Here is a 13,209-nt window from a genome sequence, read left to right on the forward strand (position 1 = left end):
ATATTGTGTTGCACTGTAATCAGAGTGGAATTATGAAAGCGCCTAAGTCAAGCGCAGAGGAAATAGGAGTGAGCGGCAGAGAATATTAAATCGGAGAGGTCAGTGGGAGCGAAAATCGCATTCGAGTTTGAAAACAATTCGACAAAATGCTTTGTGGATTGAAGTTGGTTGGAGGAGAGATGTTAGTGGAGGCATCTCAAATTCTTCCAGTCACGAGAATGATCTTTTTCAGACATGGAAGATTAAGAGGCATTCTGCAGTGGATATGCTTCCAGACAAAGGATGCTCGTCTTGCCATATCACAGATCGCTGGAAGACGTTCTCTACCACTCAACCATTGATTTCCTTGCGTTAATTACATTGTCATTACGTGTCATCGATTGTCACTCGTCATCAATATTTTTTGCTTGCTCAATCTTCAGCTTGATAACCAATTAAAGCTTTTACATTTTAGAACAAAAAAATATGTAGTTTGTGTTTTTTATGATCCATGATATCTTCCAACAGCCTCACAGAAAAGTCACAAACCTCACCATGCAGCGTTTCCTCCCAGGTGGTCTTAAGCGACAGCGGTGCAATCAAAAGGCAATTTCTCTCCTGTCTCTTGGTACTTTCCACCCCTGACAAAAGAAAACAACAAGGTATTTCAGAAGCCCGTGCTCACACCTCGAGATAGGAAATGCCTTTACAGACGTTAACAGGCGCTGGTACGGCAGCGACGCTTTAAACGACGGACGTGGCACGAACGGGGGCAGAGGTCACAGCGCAAAGCTAGGCCCTACCCTTCGAGAGCGGCCGAGCCAATGCCCTGGCCCTAACGATAGCCTCTTTGTAGAAGAGCTACTCGAGGCGTACTCGATTTTCAAAACGACAGGTTAAACACAACACGTGTGCTGGGTCGCCCAGAAGATCCTGGAGGCCACGGGCAGGACGACACCCGGGACCCCTGATTCGTTACCGACAAGATCCTCTTGTGTGCGAGAGGAAGATTGTCCCTTTACAATCCCTCAGTCCCCCCTCCCTTCGCTGGGTGGCCGTGCAGACAATCATGGCCACTCACTCATCTGTACAAACCCGTTTATCTCGCACGCCGCGTGCAATGCATTACTTGGAGTGGCATTCAGCTAGCAGCGTAAATTCATATTGTTTGCCTAAACTGATGGAAACGTTTTATATGGGGAGGTTTTTTGTTTAAACATTTTTCACGGTTGCTGAGCAAAAGGCCCTTAAAGGCCAACATTGCCAAGCAGCTAGCAATGAACAGAACTGTTCAGAATGTAATGGACAAAAAAGTTTACATGTTTCTTCAATTAAGCAAGGTTGTGAGAACCTAGGAGAAGCGAATATTGGAAGGGATTCCAAAGTTGAGCAGAACGAGGAAAGACGCAGAGAGGAGGAAAGTTTTGACCGTCATTGCCGTGATTGAACGAAGTTTGAATTTACCTCTTGTAATTGCTGGCATCATTAAGCACTGCACATACGTCAAATTAGCAAGCATTGTTGCAAGATGGTGAGTTAAACCCACAAAGATAAGACGTTGCCTCGTGTAATTCTCATTATTTTTTACTTCAAGCAACTCTACACAAGGTCCTTGTGAAACTTTAATTGCGCTATCTGAATGTTCAAATCAGACGCACGGTTTTTCATTATTTTCACGGTTATTTCTCTCCTGTGCCAGTTTCCTCTTTAACTCGTCGCACGCCATTCCCACGTGAATCGTGGCCAGCAATGTGCACTTGCACCGTGTTCATCCAGGTAACCGCTGAAGAGTTCACAGTTGGTTTATTTAGGATATCTGAGAACGTGCAAAGATTGTGCATTAATCGTGGACAACATCTATGCACTATTGCACTTTTGCACAATAGTACGGCCCCATCAGATATATTAAATGTGAGCACCCACGTAGGTTGAGAACATTTTCTCCTAAATCAGAAATATACCACAACTCCACATGTGTATGTATTAATTCTAGATTTGAAGTTTTCGTGACTGCAATGACCCTTACTCTTTGGTTCTTTCGGTAAAGTCACGTAGGTGAAAATAATAAAATTAAATACAAATGAAAGTGATTTAATTTAGTTGTTTTTATTTTATTATGACTTTACCGAAAGAACCAAAGAGTATATGTATGTATGTGTGTTGAACTTCTTTTGCACCGCACGTAGTCAACTGTGCTAATCCGAGGTGCGTGGAAGGACAACAAACTAAACACAAGTAGTCTGCACGAGACACGAGAATGTGATCTTTTGTTCATCCGTTTTATTGGCAAAAAAAAAAATTCCAGCAGCAATTGTTCAAGCATGCACATTCTAAATGACATCAGCTGTCAGTTCTGTTTAACACTGCCGCTGGGTTTGTTTAACTGACCTGGATGGACTCTCGTATGTTTACAGTTATCCATGAACTTCTATACAACTAAACTAAACTATATTTTTTATTTTACGAAGCTGGGCCCACTGAGCCATACACCTCTTTTTCTGAAGCGACTTGGCCACAAATGATAGCTCAACGACGTGGCTTATCACGTGGAAATTTATAGCAGCAAACTACGATACCAGCAAGTGGCTTTTATAGTAATTATACGACTGCGCACTATAGGCTACTCTCGTAAGCAAGCATTACTCAAAGCTTCACGATTGCCCTTCGTGCACTTGCGTGCACAACACATTACGCTCACGCGTTCTGGGAGCTACAGCCACAGACGGGAGTAGTGCGGGGAAGAGCAACAGCAGCAGAATACCCGAGAAATCGGCTCAATCCCCTGGCCACACCCAGTGCCCCGTAGTCCCTGTGCTCCTACACAGAGTCTGGCTCTATCGGGCTGAGCTATGCACGTTAAGCGACAACGTTAAACTGCAGCACACTCACTTTATTTAAGAATAATAATAATAGTAATTATGAAAAAAGTTACACATTTGTCAGTGCATTGCTGGATGATGGTCTCCCCACGCCATGTCGGTCAGGGGGATCGGTGAAGGTGTGAAGGGAGCAGGAGGCAGGACCCGTTTAGATTTCAACTCGCCCCTGTTGTGAGCCGTGGCCAAGAATCAAACTCAGGTCGGCAATTTTTTTTAGCACGGTGTGCTAAGGCACTGCACCACTTCTTCCCCATTTACTTATTCGGAATAACTAAATACAACAAGAAAAAATGACATTATTTTAAAAACTTAACCCAAAAGTGAGTTTAAATTCATGTGTTAAAAAAGAAAATGAGCGGCCCTCGTCAAATGCACATCTCTTCCTTTGTGCCTTGACGGGCGCTGCCCTGAAACGAAGACCCACGGTCACAGTGCAGGTCCGACTAGGGCTGAGCAGCAGCAGCAAGCGCACAATAAGCACTCGTTCAGCCAACATTCTCGAGCAAATTAATAATGCGCCGCATTCCAGCGGCCCCTCTTCCCCTGGAAATCAAGCAGGGCCTCGTCAATAAATACCGCCCCTGCAAACGATTTAGTGCCGTGAATGAAAATGTCAAACTTTTGAGCAAGCTTTGAAATATAAATGTATCGATTGTAAAAAAAAAAACGTTTAAATCTTTTTATTGTTCTGCGGTGATGGTCGGGATTTTTTTCCCACCATCTAAGCTTTGAAAATGTATATTTTTAAGAAATTGGATTGTCTTACATTTTCCATATTGTTCAAGTGTTTTATTTCTTTTTGGAAAAAAGTGTCCCATAAAACAGAAAGGTTTAACCGTTTCCTAAATTACACATGCAGTAAAAGTGTATACAAAAAGATAAGTTGACATACATTGCGAATAAGGGATAGTTCATCAATTGCAGGATTTGTGGAAAGTGAGATTACAGTATGTTAATATGAGCTTTAAAAAAACAAGCATTTTTTATATTTTGCTCATTAATCGTTGCGTTAAGGCGTGCTTAAGTACAGCCATTAGCAAATGTGCACCGGCTGTAATTATAATGACACGAGATTTGAAGTTATACGGGCAGCCATGCAAGGAATTCCACAGAATAAAGCAGGCCTGTGTTTTAAAAGTAGCGAGTCAGCACCACCTAGTGATGATTATGAGCATTACAGTAAGGGCCCTGATCTCAAGAGCCTTTGTAGAAATTTTCATATTTCTACAGAGCATGAAAAATAAGAATGTTTGACACTTTCTGCCAATAAAATAGGTGTTAAGATGTTCAAACACCAAATAGATAGCTTTTGCAAGGAATCACGTCTGCATTATCCACACGTACTTGTAGTAAAACATGCAAACAGACGTGCTCTGGTAATAGAGCAGTTATGTTCTTTGCACTGAGATGTTGCTATGTTGTTTATGTTAGCTGAACCAGAGCCCAAATCGTGACAGCATCAATCACAGCCACCGGTATTCACCGTGCAATGGGCATGATAAACAAACCAACAAATTAGAAGCCACAACAACGAAGATACAATTAGTGCACAGCCAATGTTTAAATTACTGTATAGCGCTTGATAGAGAAATCAAACGATTAAATAATGATGACGAAACAATTTTGACACCGTAATTAAAATAGCATTGCACAACCAGACGCATCAACAAAAATCTGAAAATGTAAACATGTGCGTCATTTTTTGTTTCATTTAAAGTTTTTGGTTTTTAGTTTATACCTCTGAAACATGAAACTATTAACATTATATTTTCCACCATGCATCCAATTTGTCACACGCTGGTGGCTGTATGCAAATAGCTTCACCTCGTTATCCCAAGCCTTCACGACGAGTCGGCGATTAATCAACCAATTCGAGAATTCAAGTAATTAATTCGGAAAATCTAATTACTCACCCCAGGGGTGACCCAAGTCTATCTCCATAGCAATTCAAATTCTCGCGCTAATGGTCCCAGACTGAATAAACAGTAACACCGATTGCTTTGTTCTACTCCCGAAGCTGTCATTTGCAGAATTCGTGAACCCTAGTCTGTGTCTATTATGAGACTCGCGGCATGACGGTTTAGCACTGGGTTACATGGTTAACAAAAGGTGCTTTATAAGCATAAAATGTGCCCTGAACATGCACTCCCCTTTCTCATTCGCAACAATTCTCCAGCAAAAATGAAATCTGTTCCATAAAATAAAAATAAAATACCTTCACAATAAATGGCAGAATTTCTAATATTCGTTAATTGTGTTTGTATTATTTTCAAACCTTCACAGATAAAATTCCCACCCAAGCAACATTTCTGCAAGGAATTGAAATTCAATTGAAAACAACATTTTCAGAAGGTCATTTGAGCGTTCGTTTCAAATTTTACGCGCAGGTTACCATAAAAATGTGTTTTGTATGCAATATGTTTGAAGGTTGTATCATTATTATTCTCTGTGTGATTAGCTTTACATAAATAACGGCTTAAAATGATATTTGGCTTCAATGTAATTTCCTGCTTTGGTGAGAAGGGATATGCAGGAAATTGTACAGTGTGACTTATGCACCTTGCTATGTATGTATGTTTAACTTATTTGGCAGTGTGTATTGCGGGACATACACTTACATTCAGCCTATACATTAATAAGACATTTATAAATGATTTACAGCCCTTTGTTTTAGCTCTCCTATGTTGCTTTCAGCTTGGTCCCATGTGCTGCTCCCCACGATGGCGACCGTTTCGCTCCACATATTAGCAAGCCAACGAAGCTGTGCACTTTTAAATTTAGACTGAAAACTCGTATTTCTATAGAACTGCTTTTTGTGTGTATTTGTGGTCGTTCACCTGCACCTCCGATTAGCACGGTTGGCTACGTACGGTGTGAAAGAACTTCAACATACATACACATGAATATGAGCTTCTTAGAAACTAAACATAATTCCCGAAGAATCACTTCCTGAAGAAGCTGCCGGCATTCGGAGGGAAACGACGGACATCATTTACACCATTGGAACCTCATTTGCCAGTAAAAAATATGATAATTGTTTTTTTACCCTTCTATCTGGCAACAAAACTGACACCTTTTTTACAAGGAGTCATGTTTGCATAGACCACAATACCTGCAGTCATAATGCAAACAAAAAACATGGTGCGCCTTTTGGCGTCATCTGGTCCAACCCATGTGAGACTAGGCTCTAAGGAAAGCTGTCTCGGGTGTGGACCAATCAACTTCAAGGACAGTGCACATTATCAGAGTTATGTTTTTTGTTTGCATTATGACTGCAGGTATTGTGGTCTATGCAAACATGACTCCTTGTAAAAAAGGTGTCAGTTTTGTTGCCAGATAGGGTAAAAAACCAATTATGACGGACATCGTGTTGCACAACACGCGGTATGGTGAGTGCGTACGAGGGTGGGCACCCAATGGTGGCTCACACCTGTCATTCATGATCCAGCAGGCGAGGATTGGCAGATCATGGAGTATAACTCTCAAACTCACTGGGCTGCAATGTGACGAGGAGGTGGCAGTACAGCAGGTAGATTGAATCCGTATGTGCAGAGTGCTGAGTTAGAGCGCGTCTATATAAATGTGTCGTTAAACCTGCCATCACCCGACACAGCTAATTAGTAAGGTTTGTCACGTAAACAAAACATGCCAATTTGGTACTAGTCCAGCACACCGGTGTGTTGGAGAGTAAACCCACAACATTCACAAGTGTACTCGATTTATACTCGACTATAGAATCAAGATCTCGAGCATCATCTCTTAGATACTCAACTAGAAGGTGAGTCAGATGATGGTGAAAGGAGGCTTCCGCTCTCGTTAAAAATAAAGGCTGGCGAACACGCGGCTTTTCCGCCCCGTTTGCTCATCCGTCTTCGTGCCGTGACGACTCTGAAAGGGAAAACACAAAGCTCGAGTGGGAGCGGAACTTGGAATAAGTTCAAGTTCATTTATTAGGTATATCCCTGTGAGCCATTCGGCTCTTGAATCGGGTGCAACCGCAACAAACACAAAACAAAAACATGAACAAAAAAACATCTTAAAGTGAATATGTGACTAAGTGCAAACAGAAAATCCAAGAAAAGACAGCAAAATATTGCAGAAAAAAACACCGTACACCAACGCTGTGTGCAAAAATCCCAGTGGGATGCAAGTCAAACAACCAACAACAACCACAAGACAACTTAGATTAAGGCCATCAGTCTAAATAACAGAGAACATTGCCAACATGGTGCAAGTGGTAAGGATCCCATCCGTCTTGCAGCGGCGGAGGTGTTACTCTGCAGGCCCTTGAAGTGATTGCAGCAGAGGAAAAGGTGGCATCCAGCGTATGACGCGAGGATGAGGAGGAGGAGGAGGAGGAAAGAGAAGGGAGAAAAAACAAAGGGTAATGAGAGAAGCTGTGGGACAGCGTGGCCTGCAATTGCAACACAATTATGTAAATATGTATTTCCCCCCCCAAAAAAATATGACCCTTGGCAGTCCACGTACGCGTGCAGACATTGTTTTGGATGAACGCTCAGTAAACAAACCCCTTGAAGTCTGCGTGTGACAGCTGTGGTAAGAACACGGGGGTAGAAAACACACACGCCGAAAACATTTCTCTCGTTTAATTCCGGCCAAAGATTCACAGGATTGTATAATTTCCGATATTCGAGGTTGTTGTGCAAACTCAAGCCTCCCGCACGGCTGTCAGTTTTGCGTCTCGCGCACGCACGCACACACTCATTACCCCAACCACAACAAGATCCGCATCCCGATAAGGCATTAATTACGCGTCACAGGCTCCAACGTGGAGGCACGTCATCTCCCAAGCGGTTCATAATCACTGTCCACAGAGTGCTACGACTAATTAATTGCAAATGCTCGACGGAATTCTCAAAGCGAACGAAGAATGCAAATGTCTCTGAAAATACGACTGCCGACTTACAAACACCCCCCCCCCTCACTTTGCGCAAGAGCGCAGAATCGTGGTCACCACATCTACGCCTCTATGTAAGGAACGAAACAGGTGGACTTCTCCACAAATCTGTCTGTCGCCTGATGAAGCTAGTTGTAATCGTACTCAGATTGTAAATGTTGTGGCTTGGCTCTCCAACACACCGGTTAGTGCTGTACTAGTGACGAATTGGCCACGTTCTGTTTACGTGACAACCCTTACTGGTTGGCTGTGTCGGGTGGTGGCGGGTTTTAACGACACATTTATATATTTACGCGATCTAACCCAAAACAAACTCTATTGGTCGCAAAGTCTACCACGTGTTAAACTTATGCACACCCTGCCGCAGCGTATTCCGAATGCCACAGTGCCCCCACGTGTTCACTGCGATGAGTTATGTTTCGCTTTGCATCGAATATTTATTATTAACGTAAAAATAGATAGTGACATAATAATTATATTATAATTAACATTTGTATTTTTTTTTATAATAATTATCAATCATTGTATTAGTATCCATTGTTATAATAATTATTATCCATTAATAATACATATGATATAGTAATTATATTTTGATTTAAAGCTTTCGTGACTGCAGGGATTCATCTTCTTGGTTCTTTCGGTAAAGTCACGTAGAAGGAAAATACTAAAATAATAAAAATAAAACATAATAAAATTGGTTTATTTTTGTTTCATTTTTATTATTTTATTATTTTCCTTCTACGTGACTTTACCGAAAGAACCAAGAAAATTATCATTATCTCATTATATTTTGATTTAAAGCTTTCGTGACTGCAGGGATTCATCTTCTTGGTTCTTTCGGTAAAGTCACGTAGAAGGGAAATAATAAAATGATAAAAATAAAACATAATAAAATAATTCTCACGACGTTTCGGCCACAACGCAAGCAGCCGTCCTCAGGTGAAGAACAGGTCTGTCGGAAAGACAGTGTCTTATTTTATTATGTTTTATTTTTATTATTTTATTATTTCCCTTCTACGTGACTTTACCGAAAGAACTCAGAAGATATCTCATTATAATAACATCAAAAATATCATTTCTAAATATTATATCATTCTAATTATTATTAATTATATTATACTGTAGTTATTATTCGTAATTCGTTTGTCTACCAAGGAAGGCAAAAGGGTCCTGCCAAGTCTTTGCAGCAGGGGGCGACGTCACTCTGTGCAATCCCAATTGAGTCATTTGCAAAATAAAAAATTCTTCCGACGGGATGTTTGGTCAATACCACATTTTTTTTACGGAAGAAAAGCCAGAGAACCCTCCCATGGGGCATGGGAGGGTTACAGTTCTGGAAGCCACTGCTGTTCTGAGTCAATGACATTCCCTTGTTGCGTCTTCAACAAAAAGAGCAAACAAAGACGAACGTTTGCTGCGTAACGCAGAGAGCACGGCTGAGTCGGCAGCACTCATAACCTCGGTTCGAATCCACGTTTCGGTTCGAGGCTGGAGGGGGATTGGTAACCATATTTCTTATAGCTAGTTCAGATACACGTCTGTCCTTCTGAAGGCTGAAATGGGCACACGAAGGATGTCAATCGGCCTGTGAAAAATAGCCATTCCCTAACACGAGGGGCGATGCACCGACCTTGCGATATTTCAGACTGGACAGTACCAACATAGTACAATCTGTAATGAATTGGGGGGAAATATTTTCTTAAAATTAAAAATATATATTTGTTATCCACTTCGAATAAGAGATATGTGGATTGTAGCACTCACTGGTCGTGGAAAAAACGTTCCATCACAGGAGGCACACCACACGGTGTCCCCTACGCTGTAAGAGAAACACGGATAAATGAAATATGTTACCCCATCAGCGCCCTGAAAGATCAAACTGGGGCAGCCACTTCCTCTGTTGACTGCGGGAGTTCATGTAAAGAAAAACAAAACAAATGTTTGACAGCACCTCTGACAATAAGAAAGAGAGAAAATTACATTAACACATCACGCACTCACAAGACACGCACGGCTTTCAAGGGACAGGGGCATTAACGACGGACTGCATGTCTATTCCCAATGGCAATGCCTGCTGGAAGAAGGCTTACCTACAAATATGCGAGTCGTGGGGGTTGTTTGACCATTTTTCACCACGTTGGTCGATGCATGTTGGGGAAGGTGGTATGCATGAACGTTGGAGCAACGTCGAGTCTAACAACGAATCTTTGCTGCACTCTGCTGCCCACAACATAACCCACCAGTAAATTAGTGTAAAGTACGTTGCTAGTTTCCACATCACCGCAGAACATTAATAACCATGACGCCACCGCCTCCGCTCGTCAGAGGCCCTGTATGGTGGGCTACACGCTGCAACTGCCGACGGGCATGCTGGGACACCGACCTCTGGCTGGTGAGTTTGACCTCTGTGGGAGCACGACCTGGCGGTGGAGGCATCAGAAGAGCCCTGGAGGAGTCGCCCAACTCCCCACGCGTGCGTGTGGTGAGCACGCGGCACAGCTCCCTCGACTTTTAATCTCGTGACTTGCCACCGGTGGGAATCTTTGTTCGTGAAATCAGCGGCAAAAATATTCCGCAATGGAGCGCTTTCAAAAATAATCTTAGTCAACAATGACCGCGGGTGCATGAAAATCGCACCTCCGATTAGCACGGTTGGCTATGTACGAATTAGGCGTGCGGTAAGTACAAACGCGAATTTTGCTTGCAAAGCCCTCTATTTCCCACTGCACAGCCACGCAGCCGAAGTCAAAAGCCAACACCAGCCTGCTTTAATGCACGGTGGCCGCCCACGCAAGCCCTGTCCAGGCTCGAACCTGCTTGGACGTCCCAGATCGGATGAGATCGGGCACATGCCGGGTGATTAGGTTTACAGTCGAGATAGATTACGTTACCAAAAGCCATCGTTTTTTGGAACAAGGACGTCGAGTGACGCATTTCCACCATCGCCGGTAAACACGACCAAAGTCTGCTGCTGGGACGGAGACAGAGAAACCGGGGCAGGCGACTATCCAAACAAGGCGGCGCCGGCAGAGAAACACGGCCGTGTCGAGTGCCGTCTGGCAGAAGTGGGCTCCTGACTCTTCGCGCAAGGCTGTCGCTGAGCTTTTTGGGCAGCGAGTGAGTAATTTTTGCGGAAGAGACACTCACGCCTGGGTTTCCTGCCCTCTCACTTTCTCCAACTGTCGACACACACCGCTCGTGCTGCAAGCCCGGGGTTCTGATGAGCCACTGGGGGTCCTTTCTGACTGAAGCGTGACCGGCCTGTGGCTCCCATAGCAACGTCATTTGTTCCGTCTGAGTCAAGCCAAGCTTGCCCCCACTGTGAACGGGGACATTTTGTTACATAAAATTTTCACCGTCTCAATTGAATTGGATTTTGTTATTTCTTTGTTATTTTCTTTGAACCTATCTATGTGATTGTACCGAAAGACCCAAAGAATATGAAATGGATACCGTTGCAGAGAATTACACCACAATAATATTTCCTTTCACACAGCAAAAAAGTCTCACCCAGTCCTAAGGCATTCCCTTCCTACTGCAGACATGATTTAGGCCACACGTCCCTCGTTAACCAGGATTTACAACCCAGGGGAAGGAGGGGCGAGGTTGAATCCTTCTCAACTTGCAACCGCGAGCTGCCGCTGAGTGTGAGACCTGGTGAAGGAGCAGCGTTGCACTGAGATGTAGCATCTGGCTCACACTCACAGCGGTGTCGTGTTCTAACAGCCGCTCTAGCTGGGCTCATTTTCCACATTGTGAGGGCTGATAGCATTACTGGAGTAAAAATCATAATATTTATGCCCTTTCATCCAGAAAAATCTGTCTGAGCCTCAAGATTGTTTTTTTCAGGAGGGTCCTGCATTGATATGTTTCGGCCAATTTCATGAATGCGCGTTTGGTTCAATGTGGGGGCAAGCCGGAGTACACGGAGATAACCCATGATATGAGGTGTAACAACCAAACCTCTGCACAGATAGATTCAAGAATTCATAACTTATTTTGAACTGGTGGGCTCCATGCACACGCTGTATTACACACCCCATGTAAAGTAAAAATACATTCCAGAACTGTGCTGAAAGCGGTGTGTTCCACAGGCAGTCATAATGGGTTTAAAGTGTACGCGTGCACCATACAATCATCGTGAAAAAAATATCACGTTTCAAGAACGTGCAAGTGCATGCTACGATATATTTAAAATGCGCTTTAAAACGATACCTGGATATGTGGCGCAGCGGTAGAACGTGCGGCGAGCAGTACGAGGAAGGCACTTAAGTTACATTTCCGATTAGAGGGTTGACTTTGGCCCATCATCCCTTTGGGACTGGCAAAGTGAGGACCACTCCATGGAGAATTTCAACAGCAACAGTGGTTGTCGTATAGAAACATACTCAGCCCTGTCGGAGGAATGTATCATTGCCACCAACTGGCTCAGGGCTCGAAACGGGAGATGAACGACAGCCCCACCGCAACCTCAATTGAGCGCTGCAACCACTCTTACCGTTTTCAAATTGTTAAATCGCGACCACCGTCGTCGTTGTTAAAGACGATACCCAGAGTGCGTGTTAACAAATCACCCTGAAGAAACGGATGTCCACGGAGTTCGTGGCGTGGGTTAAACATCCAAAGCATGGGAAGATAACACACAGCTTCCCCCGTCTCACTCGTGCCGGATGCCCAGGCCGCCCACACGTCCCGGAGTTTAATTTGACTGTGATTCAGGCAAGCGAATCACCGCCTCCGCTATTTTTCTAAACATTTCTTCACTTTGCTCGCAAAAAAAACCCACAATACATCACAGTTTTTTTAATGCATTTAATGAAGTCTTATCGCCCGGGAACAGAAGGTGCATGTTTGATTTAGACTGTAAAACTCTACAAGTTTGTTTTCTTGGGACGTAAATATGTCTGCAAAATTCATGCCTGACCTGTCGTGTTGACCTCCTCAGTAGTGGCGTGCAGTTTGTTGAAGTTTAATTACACAGTTACTTCCTGCAGGAAACGAAGCGACGTAACATTCCGCGTAAATAAGTTTTCAGATTTTTAATAAACCTGCTGGGTTACGGATGAGTTACTACTCACTCGTCGTAGGAATACAGCAAAAAATGCGAACCTCTTACCCAGTGCAAAATAAACGATGACACCCCCAGATATTAACTCAGGGGGCATAAGACGAACGAAAAAACACGTTTTTTAAAGATTCGGCATCACCTGCACTCACGCTAAGTAAGGTGCACGGGATGAAACTTTCAACAACATATGAAAAATAAGAATAGGTGTTACCCTTTCTGGCAATAAAACAGGTTTAAAGCATTCGTGACTGCAGGGATTCATATTATTGGTTCTTTCGGTAAAGTCACGTAGAAGGGAAAAAATAAAACAATACAAATATAAAACAATACAATTCTCACGACGTTTCGATTGCAACACAAGCAAT

The sequence above is a fragment of the Lampetra fluviatilis genome, chromosome 31 (assembly GCF_964198595.1).
Source record: "Lampetra fluviatilis chromosome 31, kcLamFluv1.1, whole genome shotgun sequence".
Classification (NCBI taxonomy): domain Eukaryota; kingdom Metazoa; phylum Chordata; class Hyperoartia; order Petromyzontiformes; family Petromyzontidae; genus Lampetra; species Lampetra fluviatilis.